Source organism: Petaurus breviceps, unplaced genomic scaffold (genome assembly GCF_028583685.1).
Source record: "Petaurus breviceps papuanus isolate PSGF00001 unplaced genomic scaffold, PetGlider_PUasm1.0 90804, whole genome shotgun sequence".
Classification (NCBI taxonomy): Eukaryota; Metazoa; Chordata; class Mammalia; order Diprotodontia; family Petauridae; genus Petaurus; species Petaurus breviceps.
This window is the reverse complement of record NW_027187348.1, coordinates 1,182,252-1,193,639: the sequence shown is the minus strand read 5'-3', so window position 1 is coordinate 1,193,639 and position 11,388 is coordinate 1,182,252.

The window sequence follows — 11,388 nt, the reverse complement described above, 5'->3', positions numbered from 1 at the left end:
CTACAGATTCACCAGACTCTGGTCCCCAATTCACCTTGGGGCTGCCAGAAAGCATTGCTACTTGGTGGTTGTGAATCTGTAGTGTCCTGGCCAGTGCTTCTAATAAGCAGGGCCCAAACAAAATGACTGAGGAAGCCCTTTCCGACTTGCTTGTGCATCAGGAGTGGGGCACGTTGAAGAGAGCAAAGGAAAGAGCAATGGATCATAGATTTAGAACTGGAAGTTAGCTTAGAGGTCACCTACTCTCCTTTTACATGTGAGAAACAAAAGTCCCAGAGATGATTTGAAATGCACTCAGCCTCCCAAAGAGAGTAGGAGCCTGACTGAGATTCGAAACCAGGTCCTCTGGATTCCAAGTCCAATACACTGTTACCTTTATTCCCTGCTCTATGCCTGTGCTATGCAACTTTAGGCATGTCTCCTTACCTCTCAGAGTATAGTTTCTCCCTATATATTTTTTCCAAGATGACAATAATCCCAGTCTTTTCTATCACACTAATGTAATGAAATACATAATAGTTGTAAAGTGCCATTGAGATGAAAAGTGTGTGTGTGTTTAAATTAGCAGGTTCTTTTACCTTCCTCAGGAAGTTGCTGGGATTTCCATGGCTCTCGTGTTGAGGAGTTGAGAGCTAAGAAATGAGGAGTTTTCTTCCTACCAGGAATAGTCTAAATTATAATTATCCAGTATAATTTTTAACCTGAACTTTTTTCTTTTGATTATAGTTTATCAATAGAGTTCACTGTTACTTCCTCTTTACAACCTAAACTTTAGATTTCTACCATACACAATGGAAAATTAGGTCTAGAATGAACCCTCTCTCTGTTAATGCTTCTCCCCATCTTGGTCCATCTAAATACACAGATTTAGAGCTGAAATGAACCTTCGAGTTAATCCAGGGGTGGGGAACCTGTGGCCTCGAGGCCACATATGGCCCTCTAGGTCCTCAATTATGGTCCTTTGACTGAATCCAAACTTCAAGGAACAAAGCCCCTTAATAAAAGGATTTGTACTGTAAAACTTGGATTCAGTCAAAAGGCTACACTTGAGGACCTAGGTGGCCAGGTGTAACCTCAAGGCTGCAGGTTCCCCAACCCTGAGTTAATCTCCCCCACCCTTCATTTTATTTTTATTTTCAAAATAACTTTTATTGATGCTCTTTTTAAAAACTTACTCTCACTTTCCATTGACTCCGCTCCCAATAGAACCTTCACTTGTTAGAAAGAAGTAAAGTCAATAAAAACGAATCAACATATGGCCATCTCTGACAACATATGCCTCAATTTGTACTTGTAGTCCACCACCTCTCTTCAGGGAGGAAGAGGACATCTTTCTCTGCCAATACTTTATAGTCACTTTAGGTCGTTGCATACGAGTTTTGATGTCAGACTCTCACTGCCAGGAATGTACCCCAGGGACCTCAGAAACAAAGGTCTCATAAACACCAAAGCATTTGGGAAAATACTTTTTTTGTGATACAAAGAACTAGAAACAAAATAAATACTCATTAATCAAAGAATAGTGAAACATCTTGGTAAGTGAATGGAATGGAATATTACTGCATCTTAAGAAATGATGAATACTGAGAATTTAGAGAAGCTTGATAATATTAATTTGAGTTGATTCAGAGTAAAATTAAGTAAAACAAGAAAACAATAAACACTAACAACAAGAATGGAGATGGGAAGAAAACAAAAACCTGAAAACTAAACTCTGTGTAGTTATGACCAAGCTTGTTCTCAAAGAAGAGAGGAAAAGCTGTATTTCCTTCCCTTCTTTGCAGAGGTAGGGGATTATGAGTATGAAATATCACATATATTGACAGACTTCTTTGATGGGTTGGCTAGTTTTACTGAGTTGTTTTTTTCTTTCTGAATTCTTTTCTTTCCCTAACCCTACTAGATTAGGGAAGGGGAAGAGACATGGTCACAAAACATCATGTTACTAAAACAAAGATACCAAAAAAAAGCTCTGATGTCTTTAATGCTGTCTTATTTACATTACCATCATGATTGTTGTTTTTATTTATTTATTTTTTGTTACAGTTTAAGTCCTAAGTTGACTTTTCTATTTATTCTATTGTTCTTCTATTTCTGCTATTACCTATTATTATTGTTATTCTGTTTCTGGTTACTTTGTTCCATATTTACTTTGTTTCAATTTATAGAAGTCTTCTCACATTTCCTGAAATTCTTCATATTCATACTTTCTTATGGCACAGTATACTCATGGGCTATAATTTGTTGTCATTCTCCAATGGACAGTCCATTTTACTATTTACTTTTAAAAATTATTTACTACTTGAATTTACATGTAAATAGTAACTGTTTCTCTTTTGGCCAGCAACGCTGAGGATCTTCCCCTCCCAATTTGATTCTTTTTTTTTTTCCTAATTAAAGGTGCCATCCCTAGACTCACTTCTTAAAAAGGTCTATTCAATGAATGAGCATTCTCTTACTCAAAGTGCGAACCTGAAAAGAACCTTAACCTAAAAGGACCAGGGTCTCCCATTGCATCCTGGTCATCTCCAGTCCTCCTGATGAATATCTGGCCACTGGACCCAGATGACTCTGGAAGAGAAAGTGAGACTGATGACTTTGCACAGCCCTCCCTCACTCAAATCAAAGTCAACTGCAGGTCATGTCATCATCTCCCTGATGTCATGGTCCTTTTTGAGAATAAATGACAAACACAATGAGTCTATTTTGTTTCCAGTTCTTTGCAGTCACAAAGATGTTGCTGTAATTATTTTTGTGTATTTGAGAATTTTCACCTTTGTTTTTTACTGCCTTGGAGAGTTTGCCTGGGAGTGGCATTGGTTAGTCAAGGATATGTTCAGATTGTTGACTTTTCTAGTAGAAATGCAAGTTATTTCCAGAACAATTGGACCAGATCATAGCTCTCCTAATAGTGCCTTAGTGTGTCTGTCTTCCTACAGTTCCTTCAGCATTTACCATTTTCATTTTTTGCCATCTTTGCAAATCTGATATAACACTCTCATTTTACTGGGGGGCACACCAAAATCAGGGTGGGAGAAACTTTTCCACTTTGCAGGCTGTTTATTGCTTAAGCTCTTTGAGATGATGTGGGAGCTAGCGAAAGTGTGATTGACTGCAAGCAACCCCCCACTACTTTTCCCAGTCTCATTCCCTGATCCTTCCTAGTTCTAATCATATATTGGGAATTAGTCTAGTTAGCACATCTCTGACCCGAATCGGGGGCAAGAAGGAGACAGAAGGTCTAAAGGGAGAAAAAAGCATCTCTGTCTGTCTTTGTACATCTCTCTATTTATCTCTCTCTTTGTCTCTCTTTCTTTTTAAAAAATATTTATTTACTTTTAGTTTACAACATTCAGTTCCACAATTCCTTGAGTTTCAAATTTTCTTCCCCTTCCCCCCATGACGGCATGCAATCAAATATAGGATCTACAAATACCTTCACATTAAACATTAGTCAGGTTGTAAAGAAGGATTATAACCTCTCTGTCTTTCTTTCTCTCTGTGTGTCTCTGTCTCTGTTTCTCTCTCTCTCTGTCTCTCTCTCCCTCCTCCTCTCCTTCTCTCTCCTCCTCTCTCCCTTCCTCTCCCCCTCCCTCTCACACAAAACCCTGGGGTTGTCCAATATCAGCTCAGTTAAGAACCATTAGGAAAGAAAAATCACATTTTTATGGCTTTAGACAGAATTGTTTGATTGAAAGAGGCTGCAAATCCCAGAGAGTGGCAGGATCTCTGTGTTTGCAAGTCTATACTCTCAAAATACAAGATAAAAGGGGTACTACTGGGTAAATAAAGGAATGTTCCATTTGGCCTGGATCCCTGGTACCCACATTTACTCCTATGTGGTCAGAAATGACACCAAGAGATGCATGTATGTTTGAGGTTGGCTGTCATAACAGATGCTGATTAAAATGGAGACAGGAGGTGAGAAAGTCTTCTATCTTCAAGGACAAGTTGAGGTCAGCTAGAACAAATATCACAGATAAAAATGACAAATTTCATAACCCAAGACTAGCTTAGAATTTCATACCACTTGATTCAAGAAAGAAACAACAACATAGATTAGTCTGTCTGGTTTCTTCCTAATGAAGTTTTCCCATTCAGAGAGACCCCTCTCCTTGTGAGGCTGCTGGCTTGGGGCTGAGCAGCACAAAAGCATCCAAATGTGTGGATGGCCAGAAGGGGGCTAGTTGAATTATAATAACTCTTATTTATATAGGGCATTTTAGTTTATAAAGCCAGTTCCTTATAGTAGCTTTGTGGAGTAGGCAGTGCATTTATTAATATGCTCATTTTATAGCTGAAATCTGAAGCTCAGAGAGGTTGTGATTTACCCAAGTTCACATAACTGGTAAATACCAAAACAGGAACTTGGATCCATTCCTTCCAACACCAACTTCTTTTCTGCTATGCTTAACTGTCTTTCACTAAGATTGGTGTGACCCAGATCTTAGTAGAGAAGTTAGCTAGTACCTAGGCTGCCATTTACAGAATTTCTGTCGCAACTGACTTGCACACATGTCCCCTGACTCCAAATACAATGTTAAGACCTGGGTTAGAATCCTAGATCTGATGTTTATTACCTATATGACCTTGGGAAAAAACACTTAGCCTTCATTAATTTTCTCACCTATATGTCATTGGACAGAGAGGCTTTAAGGTTTCTAAAACACTGCAAAAACCAAAATTCTTTGTGGTTGTTGTTGTTTCTGGCAGATATGTATAATAAAGTCACAAATGTAGATTGGAAGGGTAGAGGATCTTGTTCTCTTCACTTTGCTCTTGCTCTTTTTCAACTTCATTTAGAAAACTTCATTTCAATTAGAGGGGATCTTGGATATGAGGTGCGATCCTGACCTCCACATAGCTCTAATGGGGTTTTTGGAGACAAGGTTCCCAGAATGGAATTTGGGGCTAGGAATTCCCATCAAGAACTAAGTGAGTTTCAGAGAATTTTCTCACTCTAAGTCAGATAGTTGTCTGAGACCAAGGACTTTTGATCAATACCAGACACAGGTAGTCAAAAGAAGTAATCTCAGCCTAGGAGTGCTCTCTAAGACTTTTGTTGCCTGACCTCACCTAGGTGTGATGGTTTATAACCAAAGACATGAACCAAAAGAGCAGCTAGACTTTATAGCCATTATAACTTGCAGATGGGAGCTGAGGGGCCTGCCGAAGGCTCTGCATAAATGAAATCAAGATAAGTGGAGTAGAGAGAAGCTCTTTGTAAATGAGACAAGTGGAGATGCCCAGCAAAGACAATGCAAGTCCCAGTAGAAGTGTAGATACCAGAAGAAATGGAAAACCTAGCAAGAAGCAGTGGAGAGCATTAACACTCACATTATCAGAAGATATTTGGATCTCTTCAGCTTTGGAAGTTTGAGTTGTCATATCCACGTATATGCCCTGATCATATGGTTTCTGAGCATGAACAGCTTCATATATGTTTTTGGCCACATATGTCCCCTATATTTGTGCCTTCCATGTGTTTTCTGGTTATGTGTATTCTCTGTGTATCTTTCTTCTGTATCCTCATTTTATTTACTCTGTTATGGGATTAAAGGACTTTCATCTTAAACCAGTGAGTCTTTTTGGCTGATTGGTAAAAGTAAAGAAGGGGTGCATGAACTATGTTTTAGAGCAAGTATTGATTCACAGAGTATTTCCACTCTGGGGTAGCTTTTCTAGGTGCCCACTGTAAGGGGGAACTGCAGTTGAAGTAGTGGTACCTTCCACCTCTAAATCCTATGATCTTATAAATGCCTAATTCCAAAATACCTTTTAGGTCTAAATCCTATGATCTTTATCTTGCATTCTCCAGCAAAACTAGAAATCCAACTTAAACCTGAGATAGTGATTAAGAGTTCCCACCATTCTACTCAAGCTCCCTTTGGCCTGTGGCCCATCTTAGTGAAGGAGACACACTGCAGCGCCTTCCAGAGAGGACATGAGTTATGTCTTCTTAATTTCATAGAATCACAGAACGTGAGCACTGAAAGGGACTTTAAAGATCATCTTGTCCCATCCCTTGATTTTACAGATAAGAAAACTGATGTCCAAAGGTGAAGAAATGCCTTGCTCAAGGTCACAGAGTGAGTAGATTCGGTACAAGACCCCAGGTCTTCCAACCCCTTGTCTGACTCTCCTTTACAGTCCTAGTGTATTCTGTATCTGCAACCTCTAATTCCTTATTTCATTTTTTCCAGGCTAGATGTCAAGGGGATTAGAGGGAAACAATGTCCCTATTCCATGAGATCAAGGGATATTTCAGCCAAAGGTGTCTGCATGGTTCAGGGGGATGAGGAAGGTAGTCATATCAATGAGGCTTGGCAACCAGTGACTTCTGAATCCTAATGAAAATTAAAAGCATAAAAGGAGTTTGTAAAATCACTTTAAAGCAGCTTCTGGGATCCCCACCTCTCTTTCTCAGAGCACAAATGAAGCAGAAACACACAGATTCAATTTTACTTCATCTCCATGTTGGCTGGCCACTGAACTGGGAGATGGACGTCATTGGCAGCTAAGTCTTCTATGTCAAACCCTAATTCATAGGGACTCCATTGGCCCACTTTCTGCTTGGTGTGTGGGGAAGGGTTAACCAAAGCAAGGGATCTCACTTCAGTAATGATGCCATAGAGCCTAGGTGACCTGGGTGCTTGGTTAATTGGAACCAGACATCTTAGAATTGAGGGAAGACTAAAGGATCTTGTGCTACAAATGCAGAGACTCAGCCTGGGAAAATGGAGCAGGATGTACATAGAGGCCTGGTTCTCTCAAAAGGGGATCAACCAAAGATGTGGTGAGAAATTTGTCTCCATTTCAGTCTCTCCAAGTCTTTTCTCTCTGCAGAAGCCTGATTATTTACTAATGTAATGAATGCATGGGGCAGGATGGGACCATCCCAGAGGACAAACATAAACTCAGAAAAATTCAGAGCTAGAATTCTTCATGGGTGTCACTTAGTTCAATCCTTTCATACTGCAGATAAGGAATTGGAGATTATCTTGGAGCATTCTTTTGTTCTTTCCTTTGCTCACGTCATATTCTGCCACTTGAATCTATTCCCAGTCATATTCTCCTAGTCTCACCTCCTAGATTTGAGGAGAGGGATTGTGCTATTTTTCATTTGTGTATCCCAAGTCTCTGAGACTGACACAAAGGGAGAAAGAGAGAGTTAGAATATAATTTTTGAAGTGTGGAGGATGAGAAATGAGAGTGTTTATAAAAAAATCACTTCAAACTTCTTGGTAAAACCCAAAGCAGATCACATGCTAAGAAAAAGAGCAGAGGTGGCCAGGGGAAGGTTCGGAATAGCCATCATGGGAAGTGATAGGGTACCAGTAAAAATTTTGCTATTCAGTGGTGAAGGTGAAATTCAGATCCGAGGACATGAATTTGTAGTGGACTCAGGTCCATCTCTTCAGCAGCACTTGGAGTCTGGGGAACAAGAGTAGAGGAGGCAGCTCATGGGGATGAGTCAGTGTTGAGAATGAGCAGAGCATGGACGATGGAAATCCAAGGGAATAATGGGTGGAGGTGGGAGTACTATGTCTCTATGGGCATATGAACAATAGGGTCAAGATGTCAGCAAGGTGAGGTGAGACGCTGGAATAAGTGAACTCGATGAAATGGGGGCATTGGAGGATGAGGAGCAGCTTCAGAAGTTACAAGGCAGTGAGAGAGGTGGGGAGAGAGATGATAATGAGCAGAGGGGGATTTTTAGGGTTGGCTCTTGGAGATGAAACAATTTTAAGTGAAGATGAGGTATAAAGTGTGACCACTCCTGTTGGTGTTGTGTTGGAGATAAAGGTCATGTGTTCTAAGGAGTTTGATTAACCAGGAGGACGAGCTTTTAGAAACTCAACAACATGAATATCAAGGTCACAAAGAACAATTGTAGGAGTCTGAGCAGAGAGAAAGATTTGAGCTTAGTGCTCGTCATTGAAAAAAGTATATTAATATAAAATATAATGAATAATAATTAAATTAATTAATAAAAATAAAATAAAGGAGGCCAATACATGGGAAGTATATGAAGAGGGAGATATAACTGGAGGGTAGTGGTGCTGGTTGACCTTTAAAAGAGGAGAGATTGCTAATAATGGCAGAACAAGGGTCTGCTAAGGGCATCAAGGTGGCACAGTGGATAGAACACTGGTCCTGGAGTCAAGAAGACTAATTTTACTGAGTTCAAATCCAGCCTCAGACACTTGCTAGCTGTGTGACCCTAGGCAAGTCACTTAACCCTGTTTTCCTCAGTTTCCTCATCTGTAAAATGAGCTAAAGAATGAAATGGCAAACGACTCCAGTATCTTTGCCAAGAAAACCCCAAGTGGGATCATTCAGAGTTGGACACAATTGAACAGCAACAAGGGCCTAAAATTGACAGTTGAGAGCAAGGAATGTTCTGACTGCTCCTGGTCCTATGTCTCTGGGTCCACGAGAAAAAGAGTGACCAATATGGTAAAAGAGGAAAAAGGTTTTGGCTTCTACCAAGGAAAGCTGGTGGAAGGAGTGCACCAGGCAAGGATCTACAATAAAGAGGAATTTGTCAATGATAGAGGATGAAATAGAAGGTACAGGACAAAGAAAGTTAGGGACTTGGGGTGGGGGAGGTGGAGAAGGATGAGAGGAGGAGCAGAGGTAGTGGGAAAGGGATGTTTGCTTCTGCAGGTGGCCGTTCTGAATGACAGGGATTAGAGGGAGCTGGAGGTGCGCATTTGCTAGCCACGGCACTAGGAGAATGTAAGCTGGCAGAAGCTTGTAGGATAAATCATTTCCATGATCTTCAGTAGAAGTTTCCAGGAGACATTTCTGAACACAGTTTCTAAGAACGGTCACTGCCTGGGGTCCCAACCTCTAGGACATGGCCTCATTTATACCTTTTATGAATGGAGAGAAAAAAGGTCTCACAATAGTTCTTAGCTATCAGCATCCCTGCCCTCCCTAGGAAGGAACAAAAAGAATCCCAGAAAAATCAAGCATTTTGCTCAAAATCAATCAGTATATGACTGTTGTTCAGTTGTTTTTCAGTCATATCCAAGTCTCTGAGACCCCATTTGGGGTTTACTTGGCAAAGACAGTGGAGTGTTTTGCCATTTCCTTTTCCAGCTCATTTTTACAAATGAGGAAACTGAGGCAGAGTTAAGAGACTTACCCAGGTTTACACAGCTAGTAAAATGTCTGAGGCCAGATTTGAACTCATGAAGACAAATTGCCCTTCCCTTCTTATTTGAAAACAGAGCAGCTTTGGACCACAATTTCCGTCTCTCCTCACTTTCTCTGACCCAGCTGGCTAGAGGAAAGTTGGGGGCAAATGAGCACAAGGTCTGGGAAAGCATAAGAGAGGAACCACATAGAATTGGGACTTTGCCCTACTGAGAGAAAGAACTGAAGGATTAGAGTTGGAAAACCTTCATTCAAATCTTGGCTGTATCACAATGGTCTGAGCTAACTCACTGAGCCTCTCTGGGTGTCTCCGAAAAATGAAGGGCTTGGGTGAGATGGCCCAGCTCTAAATCTCTGATTGCGTGATTGGTTCTCTTCTAGAGCTCCCAGACAGAGGAAGGGGAATCCTGCTTAGGGGGCAAATCCAATTCTTCTCTGACCTCTTCTGTCTAGCTCCTCATTTTTTTTTGGCTTTTTTTTTTGGAGGGCAATTGGGGTTAAGTGACTTGCCCAAGGTCACATGGCTAGTTTTTGTGTTAAGTGTCTGAGGTTGGATTTGAACTCAGGTCCTTTTGACTCCAGGGCCGGTGCTCTATTCACTGCGCCACCTAGCTGCCCCTCATTTTTTTTTATAGTGGTGTGGAGTTGGGATGTGGGTAATTAAGCTATTGATAAGCTTCTAAACACTTATTTGGAACTGCAGAATCACAAGACTAAAGCTGAAAACCAACCATCCTAGTCATAGGATTAGAGATTTAGAGCTGAAACAGTCCTTCATTTTACAGATGAGGAAAGGGGGTGTCTGAGGTCTCACTGATAGTAATGGTGGCATCGAGATTTGAATGAAGATCTGCTGACTCTCCCCATCTTCTCTTCCTCAACCCCATCTGCAGTTAGAGGTGAAGTCTTAGGAGCTCTAGTAAGTAGCTCTTTTTGTCTTTGTCCCATCTTTTCTTTCTTTCTTTCTTTGTCTCTGCCTCTCCATGTCTCCATTTCTCTTTACCACTCTGTTTTGTATTTCCCTCCTTCCCTCCTCCTCTTCTCCCTTCCCCTTCTCTTTCTCCTCTCCTCCTCCTCCTCTTCCTCCTTTTCTTCTCTTCTTTCTCCTCCTGTTTCTTCTCTTTCTCCCTCTCTCTCCCCCTCTCCTTCACTCTCACCCCTTCCTCGCCTCCCTTCCTTTTCTCTCCACTCTCTTCCTCCACATCCTGCATTCTTGCTGGATTCGTCCTGACTGTTGGTGACCTAGGACAACTCATACTTCAAGTAATAATTCACAAAATGGAGAGTGAAGAGCTGATTACCAAAAGCCGAGGCTGCCCGGGAGATTTCGCTATTGTTTAAAGACCTTGCTCCCAGATTCTAGGACTCAGTTTCCTTCCAGATATGATCTAATCCCCTCCCACCCACACTGCTCTGGCCGAATAAAGAAAGGAGGGGACCTGGGCTCTGGGGCTCCCAGCTCCAGTGGATCGCGCTGCTCAGCATTCTGTCCTGCTCGTCCTCTGATGCTATCTGGAGTTAATTAGCTGCTTCTTTGGGCCAATTCATTACGTTCCCTTTGAACTAGCTGTCTGTCCCTTTCCTGTGTAATGCTGCCCTGGAATTTGTTTGAACGTCGGTCGCTGGCAGAATACGCTCGTCGGCCAGATTCGGAGGCGAGCGAGCTCCGTGCTTTACAAACCCTCGGCTGCCACGTTTTCAGCAGCCTCTCCTCCGTCATCTCTCCTCCAGCGCGGGGATGGATCACCGCCTCCGCCCGCGCCTCGCTCCCCAGTGGCCCGGTGGTGCTGGGCCTCTCTTCCGAGGTGCTAAATCAGCCCGGTCCCGCCCCCAGTGGCGTGCGTCGGCCGCCTCATCCCTCTATCTCTCGCATCAGCGCCTCCCTCGTGTGCGTTCCATCACCATGCAGAGCCACTGCAGCAAATCCTCCGTCTGCTGCTTGAATCCTTCCCGAGCCTCCATTCAATCATGCCTTCGGCTCCCCGGCTTAGCCCCGCTCCCTGCTTCTCCGGTCAGCTCGACCACCCCAGTCGCCCTGCCCTGACCCTGTCATCTGCTTCATCAATCCCTCCCGCATCCCAGGCACCCCGAACCAAAACCTCCCTGTTCTCCATCAGCCTTCTTGGTGTCCGTAATTAACCTGCTCCTAGCTAGCCTTTTCCCTTTCTTCCTGGGTACCAGCACCCCTGATTGGATTTTCCCATCTGATGCATGCAAACCCAG